The sequence below is a fragment of the Rhineura floridana genome, chromosome 1 (genome assembly GCF_030035675.1).
Source record: "Rhineura floridana isolate rRhiFlo1 chromosome 1, rRhiFlo1.hap2, whole genome shotgun sequence".
NCBI lineage: Eukaryota > Metazoa > Chordata > Lepidosauria > Squamata > Rhineuridae > Rhineura > Rhineura floridana.
The window spans coordinates 267,366,883-267,384,039 of NC_084480.1; the positions used below are offsets into that span (position 1 = coordinate 267,366,883).

The 17,157-nt window shown below is 42.0% G+C and overlaps 1 protein-coding gene across 4 annotated transcripts in view; it reads right to left on the reverse strand.

Annotated features, from left to right (window-relative positions):
* Positions 1-17,157, reverse strand: part of ARFGEF1 (ADP ribosylation factor guanine nucleotide exchange factor 1) — a 148,397-nt gene that overhangs the window by 107,273 nt on the left and 23,967 nt on the right. The gene's annotated exons all lie outside the window — the stretch shown is intronic.

Sequence of the window (17,157 nt, forward strand, 5' to 3'; positions counted from 1 at the left end):
TTTTGCAGTCCATGGTATCCGCAAAGCTCTTCTCCAACACCACATTTCAAATGCGTTGATTTTTCTCTTATCAGCTTTTTTCACTTTCACATCCATACACAGAGATCGGGAATACCATGGTCTGAATGATTCTGACTTTAGTGTGCAGTGATACATCTCTGCATTTGAAGACCTTCTCTAGTTCTCTCATAGCTGCCCTCCCCAGTCCTAGCCTTCTTCTGATTTCTTCTATTGTCTCCATTTTGGTTAATGACTGTGCCGAGGTATTGATAATCCTTGACAAATTTAAAGTCCTCGTTGTCAACTTTAAAGTTACATAAATCTTCTGTTGTCATTACTTTAGTCTTCTTGACATTCAGCTGTAGTCCTGCTTTTGTGCTTTCCTCTTTAACTTTCATCAGCATTCATTTCAAATCATTACTGGTTTCTGCTAGTAGTATGGTATCGTCTGCATATCTTAAATTATTGATATTCCTCCAATTTTCACACCTCCTTCATCTTGGTCCCATTCCGCTTTCCGTATGATATGTTCTGCATGTAGATTAAACAGATAGGGTGATAAAATACACCCCTGTCGCACACCCTTTCCGATTGGGAACCAATCAGTTTCTCCATATTCTGTCCTTACAGTAGTCTCTTGTCCAGAGTATAGTCTACCTGCTTACAGACATCAAATGTAGTGTGAACTCTGAAAACCCATAACCCATGGACCAGATGGAAAACAGTTTGTGTTATGTGATCATGACAATATTCCTTAAGAAATCTTATTCAGAAACTGAGTAAGTAGGCAGTCTGAAATTGTGAATTAGATTGCACTACAAATAACACACTTAATGAAGACTAACTCACACACACACACACAGATGTGTATAGGGTTGTGTGTGTGTGTGTTTAGTTATATAGATTTAGCTATACAGATATGAACATATACGCACAACACACATATAGTTCTCAACACTCCCATAATCAGACTTTACACTGGAAAGTGGGCAGAACTCCGCTCATGGGAAGTCTGGACTGAACCCTATACATCAATCAAGCTGCCTAGAAATTCACCCCTCTTTGCACTTCATATGTAGATAGCCAGAATTCTAAGAGGAGTATGTTATACAAAACCCATTTTAGAATGCAACTCAAAGTCAAGTCAGCAACACCCTCTATAACTGTAAAATATTCTAAGGTTACTTTAGGAAATTGTCCCATTTCCAAAGATGGAGCATCAATGATATCCTTTTCACTTTTAATTTCATGGTCAGGAGCATTATATGATTAACTGCCAATGGAACGTAAAGTGAGAACACAAAAAGACCCAGCTCCAGATTTGTTCTAAACCTTTAATAAGCTTCAACCACAAAAAAAAAAATCATACTTCATGGCCTGATTCACCTGATGAGATGATAATGAAATAAACACATTTGACATAGAAATCAATCATTTCTAAGCTACAAATATAGTTTAAAAAGTCAGCCATATCAGAGCTGGTAAATGGCACACCTGGACTGATTGCAAGGGCTCTAGCCTAGTGAGCTACTTAGGACTATGTACACTTAGGTCTCAGGGCCTTCTGTGGGAACAGAAAACAACTGTAACCTGTGCAACAGTAGCCCCTGCAACTGGCAGGCATAATTTAGCCTCAAGATTAGACAGTCTGGTATAAATACTAGGAGCCTGATCTTCTGCCCTTGTTTAGTCAAGAGAGTAGTAGTGTCTGCCTGCAGCATTTCAGAGCACAGTTGTTCAGTAGACTATTCTTCCACAGTCCACTTCTAAATGGAGCAACATTCCAGCATCAGTCATTTTGACAAAAGAAATTACCAGGTCTTCATACATGCTGATCAAAAGTTTTTCACAGCTATGTTTTTGAAATCATTTCTACAAGGTAGTTGAATAGATCTGTTATTTTCATCAGTTCTTAAGAAGCTGTGACAGTTGGTAGGCAGCTGTACGGAGGAAATCATTCTGTTTCCCACTTGTGTCTGCCTTCTCTTATATTCTTCTCTTCACATGGTTTCCGTGATATATATCAAATTAATTTCACAAGAAATTAAATCCAGCACACTTCAAACAATTTTAAGCAGTATCATCATTGAAGATATTCACCAGGGTAAAATAATCAATAGCAACCACACTGACAGGATAAATGTTACCAGTTTCTGCAAAATCAGATATATGCTTTGCTAGGCCAGACTTTGTACCAGATGGCAACCAGGAATGCTTTATGTGTCTGAAGAATTATTCAAGATCTTCCGTTTGTGATTAGCAGCCAACTAGTGACAAGTCTTCAGAAGAGACTTAGGTCACTTTTCAAAGTAGCACACTATTCCTTCTCTAAAAAAGCAACACTTTTTAAAATTGTTCAAATATCAAAAAGAGAGTCATTTGAGATTGCACTGGCAATTTCTTTGGCTAGCCAAAGGCTTTGTTTGCAAAAACTTCCTGGATTATGCCTTTTCAACATCATCTTAGGAAGTTGCCTTATACTGAATCAGACCCTTGGTCCATCTAGCTGAGTACTGTCTACACTAACTGGCAGAGGCTCTCCGGGGTTTCAGGCAGGATTCCCTCTCAGCCCACCTGGAGAAGCCAGGGATTGAACTCGGTATCTTCTGCATGCAAGATAGATGCTCTCTTAGTGAGCTACAGCCGTTCCCCACATTCACCCTTCCTTTGACCTCCACACTTGTAGTCTTCTGAGTCTCTGATCTTTTGCCTACACTGCAGAGATGTCACAGGTAGCTGGTAAAATTTAGGCCAGACATCTGACTGCTTAAGAAGTACAAGGAAACGTTAGAGGCTGAATTCTGAGGTTGATGAGCAAATTTTGCTAACTTAATCAGTTTAAACATGGCATTGACATATTGATGTAGACAGTTGTACCTTTTCTTTGTAAAAACAAAAGAGTGCTTCTCTTTACAATGTCTTATGCATTATGAAATTCTCTTTGTGAACTAGTGGTTCTTTACTGTCTTCTAGAAAAGCATTACTCTGTTATTCAAATGAAGTCAATACTGTCTTCTCACCAATGTGGAAATTGTTGCACAAGTACACTCTGGAGTTAAATCAGGTTGTTGAAAGTCATTCTAGAGATCTGAGGCCCATAAATTAGCTATCATAGGATGGTCTGTGGATATTCAATACAATGGCAGCACCAGCACCAGTCTTAACACTGGCATTCATCTATTTGTGAGGAAGAATGAACTGAAGCAATAAGAAATAATGACACTTTTTGTGTGGGGGAAAACAAAGAAGTCCTTTCAGAATGGTTGCAGATTTCTGAATTCGCTATGTTGATGCATCATGGCATGAAGTTAGCAGTGACAAATCAACCAGAAAGCATAAGAATAGCATTCAATCCTTCCCTCTTCATATCCATATTCAGACGGCTCTGGGAGTTTTTCCAGCTGATAGTACTGGCGCTCCTGTCGAGGCCTTGGTCGAACTGTGGAATACGGAGATGGCCCGGGCTATTGACACGATTGCTCCCGCGCGCCCTCTTCGATGCAGAGCTCATACAGCTCCGTGGTATACCCCGGAGCTGAGAGTGATGAAGCAAGAGAGAAGGAGGCTGGAGTGCAGATGGAGACGAACTCCAGACGGATGCAGTTATGCTTTGGTAAGTGCCTCTACTAAGTCGTATATAAAAGCGGTAAGGGCGGCGAAGAAGTTTCACTTCGCTGCCTCTATCAGGACATCTCTCTGCCGCCCAGCAGAGCTTTTTAGGGTTGTACGAGGACTCTTACATTCTGGTCCTCGAGATACTATTGAAACATCTGAAGCTCGCTGTTAACGACATCGCAGGGCACTTCCAAAATAAAATCGCATGCATCCGTAGGGACCTAGACTCCGATGTTATGACAGACAAATCCATTGAAGTGTCCAGAACACGGTCTTGTCTTTCATTATTGGATGAGTTTCAGTTGGTGCAGCTTGAGGAAGTGGACAAGGTACTTGGATTGGTGCGGGCGACCATGTCTGCTCTAGATCCTTGTCCATCTTGGCTAGTGAAGGCTAGCAGGACTACTACCACCGGCTGGGCCAAGGAAGTGATAAATGCCTCCTTGAGTGAGGGAGTAGTCCCTAGTAGCCTCAAGGAGGCAGTAGTAAGACCTCTCTTAAAGAAACCTTCCTTAGACCCAGATGACCTGAACAACTATAGACCGGTGGCGAATGTCCCCTTTTTGGGCAAGGTTCTGGAGCGGGTGGTTGCCGGTCAGCTCCAGGTGCTCTTGGATGAGACCGATTATCTGGATCCGTTTCAATCCGGTTTTAGGCCTGGTTTTGGCACTGAAACAGCCTTGGTCGCCCTGTATGATGACCTTTGTCGGGAGAGGGACAGAGGGAGTGTGACTCTGTTGATTCTCCTTGATCTCTCAGCGGCGTTTGATACCATCGACCATGGTATCCTTCTGGGGAGACTCGCGGAGTTGGGAGTTGGAGGCACTGCTTGGCAGTGGTTCCGCTCCTACTTGGCGGATCGTCACCAGAAGGTAGTACTTGGGGAACATTGCTCAACTCCTTGGACTCTCCATTGTGGAGTCCCTCAGGGGTCGGTTTTGTCCCCCATGCTTTTTAACATCTACATGCAGCCTCTGGGTGCCGTCATCAGGAGTTTTGGAGTGCGTTGCCACCAGTACGCTGATGACACGCAGCTCTATTTCTCCTTTTCATCTTCTACAGGTGAGTCTGTGGATGTGCTGAATCACTGCCTGACCGCGATAATGGACTGGATGAGAGCTAATAAACTGAGACTCAATCCAGACAAGACTGAGACACTGTTGGTGAATGCCTTCCCTGCCCAGATGGTGGATGCTTACCCTGTTCTAGATGGGGTTACACTCCCCTTGAAGGAACAGGTTCGTAGTCTTGGGGTTCTTTTCGATCCTTCCTTGTCTCTGGAGGCGCAAGTGGCCACGGTGGCAAGGAATGCATTCTACCACCTTCGGTTGGTAGCCCAGCTACGCCCCTATCTGGACAGGGATGACCTCGCCTCAGTTGTTCATGCTCTGGTAACTTCTAGGTTGGATTACTGTAATGTGCTGTACGTAGGGCTGCCCTTGAAGACAGTTCGGAAGCTTCAGCTAGTGCAAAACGCAGCAGCCAGACTGCTGACGAGGACCAGCCGGTCAGCGCATATAACACCTGTTCTGGCCCGTTTGCACTGGCTACCTATTTGCTTCCGAGCCAGATTCAAGGTGCTGGTTTTGACCTATAAAGCCTTACACGGCGTGGGACCGCAGTATCTTGTGGAACGCCTCTCCCGCTATGAACCGACCCGGTCACTTCGCTCAGCGTCTAAGGCCCTCCTCCGGGTACCAACCCATCGGGAAGCCTGGAGGACAGTTACTCGATCTAGGGCCTTTTCTGTAGTGGCCCCCGAATTGTGGAATAGCCTCCCCGAAGAAATACGCCTGGCGCCGACGCTTCTATCTTTTCGGCGCCAGGTTAAGACCTGGCTATGCTCCCAGGCATTTTAAAGCGTTTAATGTTACAATTTTAAATCTCTTTGTTTCAGTTTATTTATTGTGATATTTTGTATTTCTGTACTTTTAATCTTTTGTACACCGCCCAGAGAGCTATTCGCTATGGGCGGTTTAAAAATGAAATTAAATAAATAAATAAATCCTGGGAAACTGCCAGGATCTCATAATATTATTTCATAATAATAGATAAATGCATGGAGGATAATAGCTACTAACAATTATTATGTTGTACCTCCATCGTTGGAAGCAGTATGCCTCTGAATATCAGTTGCTTGGAATCACAAGTGAGGAGAGGGCTATTGTGTTCAGGTCTTGCTTGCGGGTTTCTCATAAGCATCTGGTTGTGAGACCAGGACTGAACTAGATGGGCCTTTGGCCTGATCCCAGCAAGGCTTTTCTTATGTTCCTATATTCATTGTCATGTGTAAACAAATTTTGGCTGAGCTTGCTGGTCAACCAAAAGTGTTGCCAGAATCCCTCTCCAAATAATAGAGCAGGGCTTGCCAACCTGGCACCTATGGCGCCTGCAAAAGCCTTCACTGGCAGGGACCTTAGACTCTGAGCTTTCTTTTTTTTTAAAAAGTAAGTCTCTAGCCACCCTAGCAAGAAGGTTATGAAGCAAAACGTGCAGGTATCCTTCTAGATGATTTCTGTGAAATGAGGGAGGCATGCTGCTCCCACTTGTCAGTGTTTTTAGTCAGTGAAGTTAAAAGTGAGATTGGTAAGTGAGTTGTTTGGACACCAGGCTATATGAATTCCTGGGGTCTTAAAGCACTTCTGTTTTGTCCTTTCCTTCTTCTGCTTTCTTTTCGGTAAGTCCTTGGAATCTATAGTTTGCTCTTTACCTAGCAACTAGGTAGCATCTTTACTGTGGTGAGTTGATCTGATCTGATCTCCCTATGTTATTTTCAGCAAATACTACTACACAACATTTTTGAGTGGTTATTAAACAATCCCCTCCCCAAATGGAAAATGCAAAACTTGAAAACTTTGCAAAGAAGCTTAAGTATATCTCCTGCTATACAGGAGCTGATGACCAGGTACTTGGTAAGAATTCACTGTAGTTAACTTACATTACAATGGTATACATATCTGCTTCAAAAGTGTGTCTGCCTGCGTTCAATAGGGCTTACTCCCAGGTACAGGATGGCAGCCTAGGCTTTGGTTTAGGATTGGGGAAAACAGGGTTCTCGTACCTTTAACAGCTGCATCCATACAACCAGAAACGGGACATAACTAAATCCCCATGATAAACATGAGGTTGGGGGGAGAGGGAAGCAGCAATGATTGTACCATCCCTAATTTTGTGTTATGTTATGCTCCCATAGCAGCCATTTTGCAACTGAGGTCTTCAGCACTCTCTCAAAATTCAAAATTTTCCTCCTGGTCCAAAACATTTGGTGACCCCTGCAGTACAGTCTTGTCCCGAATCTTGTGTGAAATCTCTAAAACACAGCTAGAGGTCAGAAGAAAGTCTACTGCTCCTCTCTCCAGTTCTAAACTCAGAGCTGAAAAGAACATCAGGGCAATGGCCCATCCAGTCCAGAACCTTGTTCTCGATGGCCAACCAACTGCAGGGCAGGGGGCAGAAAGCAATCCCCCTCCAACAACTCAGAACAGGAAGGGGGCAAAAGTTTGCTGTGCCTCTGTGCCTGACAGGTGCTCCAAAGTGCCTGTCAAGTGCATAGGCAAGCCCATGCATCTGCCACTTCAGAAAGGAGAAAGTGCATACAACAATACTAGTTACAAGACACTGAATGTAGGCTATTTTACATTAAATCCAACTCTTTGTTTAGCTTTAGTTTGTTCTATATTTGAGATTGGGGGTGGGGAAGAGAGAGAAATGTCAGATCATACAGATTACTTCAATACTCTCAATTACAGACATTTAGTTACATCCAAATAACTTCTTCCTATTATATTTTAAGAAAATATAAGTGTTTAATTGCAAAATATAATGTTACAACCAAAGTGTGAAATGGAGTCAAAAAGATTCAGGCTAAAATAACTCACTTTTTACTAAATCCAGTACTCTAACTCTCAGCACCCTTCACAACTATACTTCCCAAGGTTCTTTGGGGAAGCCATGAGTGTTTAAAGTGAAATAATAGTGGAATAAATGTCTGGTGTGAATGTGGCCACAGCCTTCATATAACGGGTTACCATTATGCACTTCACCTTTTCCTGTGAGACCTTCTTTAATGGTAATGGTTCTCTTAAGGTTCTGGAAATTCTCTGTGTCTCATGTCATTTCCTGTGGCTTTATAATGATAACTTTCTATTTTTAAAATATTCTTCCACTGCTGCTTAAGAATACATCTAGATATAAAACAGAATGCATACAATGATTCAGAATTTTGACAGAAACCTATGATCTTATGAGCATTAAAAAACTGGTGTTCAACAATCATATATGTTACAATAAATCAGATTATACCTATCCTAAAGGCTGCCTATTTGCTACTGAGCCCAATTAAAGGTGTTGACCATGGTCTATAAAGCCCTACACAACTTACAGCAGGGGCTTCCAAATTGTGCCACCAGAGGTCCATGATCTTCATTCAGGTGGTTCACTGCATGTATATCTTAAATATACACATTGATTTTAAATTGTATTTTATTACTTCTTTGATTTCTTATATTGTATTTTATTGTATTAAAATTTGAATTCTATGGAATGCAAACAAAAGCAGCAATATAAAGACAGCTTCTAGTATAACGCATTACAATTGCTACAATGGGCAGAAAAATCATTATGTGGTCTGCCAAGACCCTCAGCAATTTTCAAGTGGTCTGTGCGGAGAAAAGTTTAGGAACTACTGGCTTAGAGACTTATACAGCAATCCTAACTATAGGAAGCTGCTGTGACTTAGGCCAGTGTAATTTAGGCTGGTGTAAGTTACCCCTATTCAAGATTCTGTTCAGGAGCCTCTGGGAGGGGTTACTGCTGGCTGAGCTGGCAGGTGAATGGGGCCTCAGGTTTTGAGTATTAGGGCCTGGGTAGAGATATGAAGGCCCTGAAAAAAAAACCAGAAAATTTTGAGGGGAAGAAACATTTCCCCAAGCCTTTCTTTGTTGACGTTTTCAGAAAAATTGGACTATGACATATAAAAGATTATAAAAACTTGTTTCAATCTGGGCAAGCCTTTAATTTTTCAAAGTCCATGATAAATATGATGACAAATATGAGGAAGCATGAGAAGCAGAAACTGATAGTGATAGCTCAGAAAATGAGATTGGTTAAATTTCATGTAGTATTCACTGAGTCTTGATTTTCCCTTCTTGTGAAGGGGGAGAACGGCCGTGGCCCATGCAGGGAGTTGCCAGAAAGGAGGAACACGCAAACACTGAGCCTAGCAACCCAGAAATGCAAGGGCAGGGTGGATTATGAGACCTGACAGAGAGACAATGCTTTATCAGCTGAGAAATAAAAAGGCAGTTGTAGGAAGGGTGGGTCAGGCAAAGGAGGCAGAGACCAGCCAGCAAGAAGTGAAAGGATCTGGTTAGGAGAACAACACAGCAAATAAAGGGAGAAAGGTGGGGATAGAAGAGACCTGAGTAATCAGAAGTATGCTGAGGAAAGAAAAGAGGAGGGCTGCAGCGAAGTAACCATTGCTTGCATAAAGGAGCTGTTAAGGAGACAGTTTGGCAGGCCCTGCCTAAAAGGCTAAATAAAGAAAGCTGTAGGGAGGGATGCAGGAATTTCTGAGGGTTGTACCTCCTCCCAGTGGTGAGCTAAGGGAACAGCAGCAAACAGTGTAACTACAGTAATTATAGTTGACTATGAGCTGGAGTACAATACAAATAGCAACCCTGAAACAAAATTGACTGAGGTGTCTGATGACAGAGTTCTGAGCTTGATAATGTGACAGCTCACCCATGATATCTGGAAGTAAGAGAAACTGAAGCTCTGAAGACACCTGGGCCCTAGGTTTGGAAAGGAGGGGCAAGTTAAAAATTAAAAGCCCTATAACAATAGTAACGACAACACACTCCTCTTTTTCTCATCTCTTTCAACATACTGTAGTGTTTTACGTTTGCTTAACACTGGAGGAATGGAGCCATAATTATTTTCAGAACACATAATTTTCTTTTGTTAAGCACAGATTTTTCTCATATTTCTATTCCTGCTCCTCATAAACTGGCAAAACGAAAAAGATGCTAGGTACCTTAAAGTTCAGCAGCTTTATCTCCATTTGTGACCATTTTTTTTAAAAAAAAATTAAAGGTAAATTCAATTTGTAATTATTGTCTGAATAAACTACTTTTAACAAGCATGATAATTTAATGGCAAACCAAGTTACGCATAATACATTTTATGTTCCTAAAGTAAAAAAGTGACTTTCAATCTGTAAAGAGCACTAAAAAAAAGCATTGCATATTTTTCCATTTTCCCCAAAATTTCAATTTTGTCTGAAAAATACAAAAACAGTGTGTGTTTTTTCCTCATGGCTTCAACATTTCCAGTAATTTTACATCTATAGTCTTAGATGACCAAGGTGAATAGGGTTTGGAACAGGTGTCTCTCCTTGCCCTGTCACAAACCAGAAGACCTTTTTTAAAAACTTATGGACGCATAGGTTCTGCTGGCTTAAGTTCTGCTGGCTGAACAGGGCTGAGGGACTTAACATCAACATATCTGGTTCAGCCAAGGTGAGGAACTTAAGCTGGCATAGTGGATCCAAACTCATCCTGGCAGATTTTGGGTTTGGATTGTGCTGTAAGTATCTAAAGGACTGCATCCCCTATTTCCTGCCAGCCTATGCCTTAAGATCTGTAGAAGAGGCTGTGTTCATAATTCCTCTAATATCTACAGTTAGTGAGGCAGTGGCAAGGAACAGAGTCTCTTATGGCTCCCTGGAATGTGGAATTCCTTTCCCATAGAGATTCAGTTGTATTCAACATAATTTGTTTCAGGCATCAGCTCAAGTCGTGTGGTTTTTTTACTTCAGTATATGGAACTGGCTGAGGACTGGATTGCTGATGAATTCTCTAATTTTGATTCTTTGTTATATGGATTTTTAAAATATATATATTTGTTTTGTATTGTTGGTTGTATTGATTTGTATATTTTAATATATTAACATATATATAGGAATCTTTGCACGGAAGAACAGAATTCAAATTATATTATTATTAATAATAATAAATAGGACATGTAGTTTGGCTGGTGTAATTTTTATTCAGGCTTAGTGGACTTGTTTGCAACGAACAGTGACTTTGTTATCCCCGTTCAGAATTATTTAGCAAGACATTTTCTTCCTTTGTGTGGAACATCAACCAATTCACAAATAGCATTGCCCAACTATATTGGTGGCTGAATTTTGTGGGGCTAGGAGCAACATTTAAGATCCCAACAAGGAAGAAATTAATGAAGTCCAAAACACTGGTGTGGATTTTGTTCAAAAATGTGAACCAGAAAACTCTCCAGTGTCCTAAATTGACTGGGATCTGATTTAGGATAGAATTATGCGTTTGGTTGTAATTCTTGCCTAGTTTGAGAGGGGGGGGGAGGGGCTCCATACTGCTTATTGGGAAAGGTAGTAGATATGGCCATGAGTGCTTCTGTATTGCTTCAGTTAATACACCAGAGGCAGCTTTTCCTGGAGAAGCAGAGCTTGGAAGTAACTCGTTACAAATAACGAGTTACTTGTAACTGATTACTTTTTTGAGTAACAAGTGGGTAGCTTGGTTACATTTTGCTTGTAACAGAACGAGTGGTAATTTCATTACTTTTCAGCTGCAACTGTAACATTTCCAGCATTACTTTTGGACGTTACTGGGGGGGGGGAAGCAGGGGATGTCTTCTGCTGTTGTGATTGGTGGATGAAAGACACGTGCTCATACTGGGCTTCTGAGCAGCGTGCTCTCCCCTCGTGCTCTGTGGTAGGAGGACACGAGGGAGGAGGTGGGGAGCCAGATGATGTGGAGTGGAGAGAGAGAGAAATTGTGGATGGTGGTGAAGAAAGGAGTGGAGGGAGAAAGCCTGAGGGCAAGGATGAAGGAGGAAGAGGCAGCAGCAGAATGGTGGTGAGGAGCTCTGTGTGTGATGGGGTTACCAGACCTTTCTGGCTTTCAGGGGTGATCTCTGGACTCACTCCAGATGTCACTCATCCTCCCCCCACTGCCTGCCTGCTAGCACACTGGACCTACCCCCCTGCTCGCTCACTCCCTCACTCGTCCCACCGGCCCCACTCCCTCTCTTGCCCCTGCTCACTCAGCCATCCCCTCTCGCTCACTCCCACACTCGTCCTAACACCCCCACCCCCACCCCCACTCTCTTGCCCCTGCTTGCACACTCCCTCACTTGTCCTACTGCCTCCACCCCCGCTCTCTTGCCCCCGCTCGCTTTGAAGCCATGAGAGACTATAGCTTACCACCTCACGGCTCACTCAATATTGCAAAAGTATTCTGCAAATGTTGTAGTCTTTGAACTACAACTCCCATCAGCCCCAGCCAGCACGCTGATGGGGGTTATAAACCAGACAGAACATCCAGAGATTGCCAAATTGGTGAAGGATGATCTAATAATATCTGTGAGGTCACTGGTAAGAAGCATAATTCCCCTCTTCAAATGCCTGTGGCACTTGTGAACTTGTCAAAGTTTTTTTAAAAATGAGAAGCTGAGCTCTCCTCCATTGGTAAAATTCAAACAGGGGAACACTGTTGCTGGTTTTTATTCCTTCATTCACACACTCATTCATTCAAATATTTACAACATGCCCTTCTGGTGTATTTGTGTTCACCAGAATAGCCTACTATAATTTAAAAAAACCCATAGCAAAACAAAATAAAAACCAAGTAATATATGGAAAGGCTTATTATAAACAGGTTTTTAAGGTTTTTTTTAATTTGCTGTGAAGGAAATCAGTTCCTGTCATATTATGAAACCTCCACCTCAAGGCATTGGAAATCTCTGCCATTTCTTGACATTTTTTTCATCCTTCTTTAACCTGATTATCTGCCTGAATCTTACAGACTCCCCTGTCTCTAGCAGCAAACAGGTTATCCTTCTGAAAGAATGCTAGTGTTCTTTACATTGTCTGGGAGCAAGGTAACAGGCTACCAGGGATGACCTATGCTACCAACAGTACAGCGAAAATACACGAAGTCAAGATTAATTTGGGCAGGAGGTTTCACCTGTGAAAGTACAATCCTATGCGTGCTTACTCAGAAGTAGGGATGGGAGATGTATGTGTGTGTGTGTGTGTGTGTGTGTGTACACACGCACACATGCATACTGTGTTTGCACTTGGCACACAAAGTGGCCTCCACTACCCTCTCCGGCTACTGTGCTGCATTTGTAGTATTTTAACTTTTTTGCATCTCAGGGGGAAATGTTTGCTTGGTTGAGTGTCCCTTAGTTGGTGGCAGGGCAGGGTCCAGAAGATGGTTACATGAGAGAGATTATGCTTGTTGGCTGAGGGGGGGGTTGCACTTGGTTTGATGTGCAAAGATGTGAATAGTGGCCTCTGCCTCCCTCCCCATCTCCCTTACCAGCGGAGAGACCACCACTGTTATCTTATGGATAAAAAGAATTATTATACTACCTCTGTATGTGTGTGTTTATTTTTAATGTTGTTTTAGGCTACTTAGATGTGCAGCAGCCAAGGCCAGCACCTCACAGGTGTTTTTTTTAAAAGTAACTGAAATGTAATTGTAGTGATTACTTTTGAGAAAAAGTAAAGTAATCAGTTACTTTCAGAGCAATTGTAATTGTAACGGTAATTACTACTTCTTGGGGCCATGTAATTGTAACTGTAATTTATTACTTTTTAAAAGTAATCTTCCAAGCTCTGTGGAGATGGCAGATTTTGCCAATGTAATCTTGTAAAAACACTCTACGTGGGGTTTGGTTACATCTCATATCAGATGGGACTGTTTTCAAAGTGTCCAGAAACTTCAGGTGCAGAATACAGCAGATAGTGATGAGAGCCCATTTATTTGATCATATAACACCAATTTATATCAATTCACAGGCTCCCTGGTGTGTTTCTAGCCCCAATTTCAAATGCAGGTTTTGACCTTTAAAGCCCTAAATGGTTTGACACTTAGATATTTAACAACTATCTTCTTCCACATAACCCTATCTAAATACTTCGGATTTCAGGAGAGGTCCTGTTCCATGTTCCACCAGTGTCAGAGGTGAGGTTTGGAGATGGGACAGGGCTCTCTCAGTGGAGGCGGCCAGCCTACGGAACTCTTTGCCCTAGGAAATCTGGTTGATCTCTCAATATGGCTTTTAGGTGCTGGAAAAAAACAATGTTCAAATGCATTTTTCTGTAGCTGTTTTCTAATAATCTGATACTTATTTGCAATTTGTTAATTGTCACTGATGCTTATTTTGATTCTTGGCATTTGTTGTTTTATTGTCTTATTGATGATTATTTTATGATAATTTTAGGGTACCTTAAAGATCCTTTTTCAGGATGGAAATGTGGAATATAAATATTTTAATATATTGAATAATATAGGCATTATGTAGGGATAAGCACAATACAACTTTAAAACACCACAGCGTGGTACTGTTTTGGAACCATTTGTTTGTTTGTTTATTTATTTATTAAATTTGGAGCAGAAAGGCCAAAGTATGTGAAGACTCATCATCAACTTCATTATTTGCCATTATGGGAGTAAAGAAGTAGGGTGCAGAGGAGGTCTTCTTCCAGGGCTCTCATAAGCCAGCCAGAGCCATACTTCTTCTACCATGAACCTGGAGTTTGTGATGCGTCGGTGATGATGGGCTGCAGCTTCTCACAGGACTCGGTGGACTTCAACATGGGCCACTCCATTTTCATCTTGTGCTGCCACCTGGAGCTCGCCTTCTGAGCCCCGCACTTCTACCTACACTGCCTTAGCAAGAACGACGTCCTTGTCGATGGTGCCTTCCAGTGCAGGGGTGGCCTGGACCTCCAGCTGCCCCCACATCCTTCTATTTGCCATTTTTGGGATCCCCTGGGAAGCTTGTGAGACTTTGGGGGCGATTTGTGTGTGTTGGACCCTGGGTGAGAGCCAGGGTGGATGGGTGGAGTCCTCGGTGACAGCCAGGAGGTTGAGAGATGTTGAGTGGAGAAGTGCAAGGCAATTGTTTTAATATTTGTTAATTTGTATTATGTATGCATTTGTATTGTGGTTTTATTGTATATTTTTATAATATTTGCTGTTTTTAAATCTTCTGTACACTGCTTAGAGATTTTTATATATATATTAAGCAGTATACAAATGGCTTAAATAAATAAATAAATTTATATCCCATCCTTCCTCCCAATAGGAGCCCAGGGTAGCAAACAAAAACACTAAGAACACGCTGAAACATCATAAAAACACTTTAAAATATATTAAGAACATCTTTAAAAACATGTTAAAACAAAATATCTTTAAAAACTTCTTTTTTAAAATTCCAACACAGATGCAGACTGGGATAAGGTCTCTACTTAAAAAGCTTGTTGAAAGAGGAAGGTCTTCCGTAGGCTCCAAAAAGATGGCGCCTGTCTAATATTTAAGGGGAGGGAATTCCAAAGGGACACTAAAGGTCCATTTCCTATATTGTGCGGAATGGACCTCCTGATAAAATGGTATCTGCAGAAGGCCCTCACCTGCAGAGCGCAGTGATCAACTGGGTATATAAGGGTAAGACGATCTTTCAGGTGTCCTGGTCCCAAGCGATATAGTGCTTTGTACACCAAAACCAGAACCTTGAACTCAGCCCGGTAGCAAATGGGCAGCCAGTGCAATTCTTTCAGCAGCGGGATGACATGCTGGTGATCCCTGCCCCAGTGAGCAGTCGCACCACCGTATTTTGCACTAGCTGCGGTTTCCGGACCAACTTCAATGGTAGCCCCACATACACCATGTTACAGTAATTCAACCTGGAGGTTACCAGTGCACAGACAACATTGGTCAGGCTATCCCAGTCCAGAAACGGTCACAGCTGTCTTACCAACCAAAGCTGAAAAAGGCATTCCTAGCCACTGAGGTCACTTGGGCCTCTAGTGACAAAGATGGATCCAGAAGCACCCCAGACTACGAACCTGCTCTTGCAGAGGGAGTACAACTCCAGCCAAAGCAGACAACCGACCAATTATCTGAACTCCGGAACCACCAACACACAGCACCTTTGTCTTGCTAGGATTCAGAGTCAGTTTATTGGCCCTCATCCAGCCCACCACCAAGTCCAGACACCAATTCAGGACTTGCACAGCCTCTCCCAATTCAGATGTTACAGAGAAATAGAGCTAGGTATCATCAGTGTGCTGCTGATACCTCATCCCAAATCTCCTAATGTCCACTCCCAAGGGCTTCATATGTATGTTAAACAGCATCAGGGACAAGATGGAACCCTGCAGCATCCCAGAGCACAACTGCCAGGGTACTGAAATACAATCACCCAATGCTATTCTTTGAAAATGACCCTGGAGATAGGATCAGAACCACTGAAAAACAGTGCCTCCAATATCCATCTCACCAAGTCAGGTCAGAAGGTTACCATGGTCAATGGTATCAAAAGCCACCTAGAGATCAATTAAAAATTACAGGGTTGCACTTCCCCTATCCTTCTCCCAATAAAGGTCATCCATCAGGGCGACCAAGCCCAATTCACTCCCATAACCAGGCCTGAACTCAGATTGGAATGGGTCAAGATAATCTGTTTAATCCAAGGGTACTTGCAATTGCTGCATCACAACCCTCTCAATCACCTTCCCTAAAAAGGGGGTATTTGCGACTGGGCAGTAGTTATCACAAACCAATGGGTTCAGGTTGGGCTTTTTCAGGAGTGGTCGGATCACCACCTCTTTCAGGGTTACATTACACTGTTACATTACTATGTTTTAAAAATGCATTTTAATGGGATTTTTTTGCCCAAAGAAATATGGTAGTGAAAAACGTTCTGCCCCACATCATACATTCAAAATATTTTAGTAAATGTAATGCTAAAAAAGCAAACAAATCTCTCATAATAAGAAAATAATTAAGAAAGCTCTCAAAACAGACACATATCCATTAACTACATATCAACATCCATCATCCAAAAAAAAGATGAATTGGATCATGTTAAAGTTTGCTAATCTGTGAGGCATGTTCCTATAGCTATGTCCCTAAATCTTAATTCTTCTGTGTTCAGTATTCCTAAATTTAAGTATTAACTTAGGGCCACAATACCTGATGGACCACCTCTCCTGACATGAACCAACCCGTACACTACACTCAACATCTAAGGCCCTCCTCTGGGTGCCTACTCCGAGGGAAGCTCGGAGGATGGCAACAAGGAAGAGGGCCTTCTCAGTGGTGGCCCCCAAATTATGGAATGATTTGTTTGATGAGGTGCGCCTGTCACCAACACTGTTATCTTTCCTGCGCCAGGTCAAGACTTCCCTCTTCTCCCAGGCATTTTAGCATGTGTTTTTTATGTTTTAAAGTTTGTATATTTGTTTTTATGGTTTTTAATTGCTGTAAACCTCCCAGAGAGCTTCGGCTATGGGGCGGTATATAAATGTAATAAATAAATAAATAAATAAACTTTAATCCCAGACACAGTATAGCATAATATTTAGAATAAACTGAACACAGTCATATCTTCAATATGGCACTTAGCTTACATTCTCTCTTGTTGACAGCATCTCTTGCAAAATTATTTTCTCTGCTTAGTTAAATGCTTGACACTATTTGGCTGTTTTAT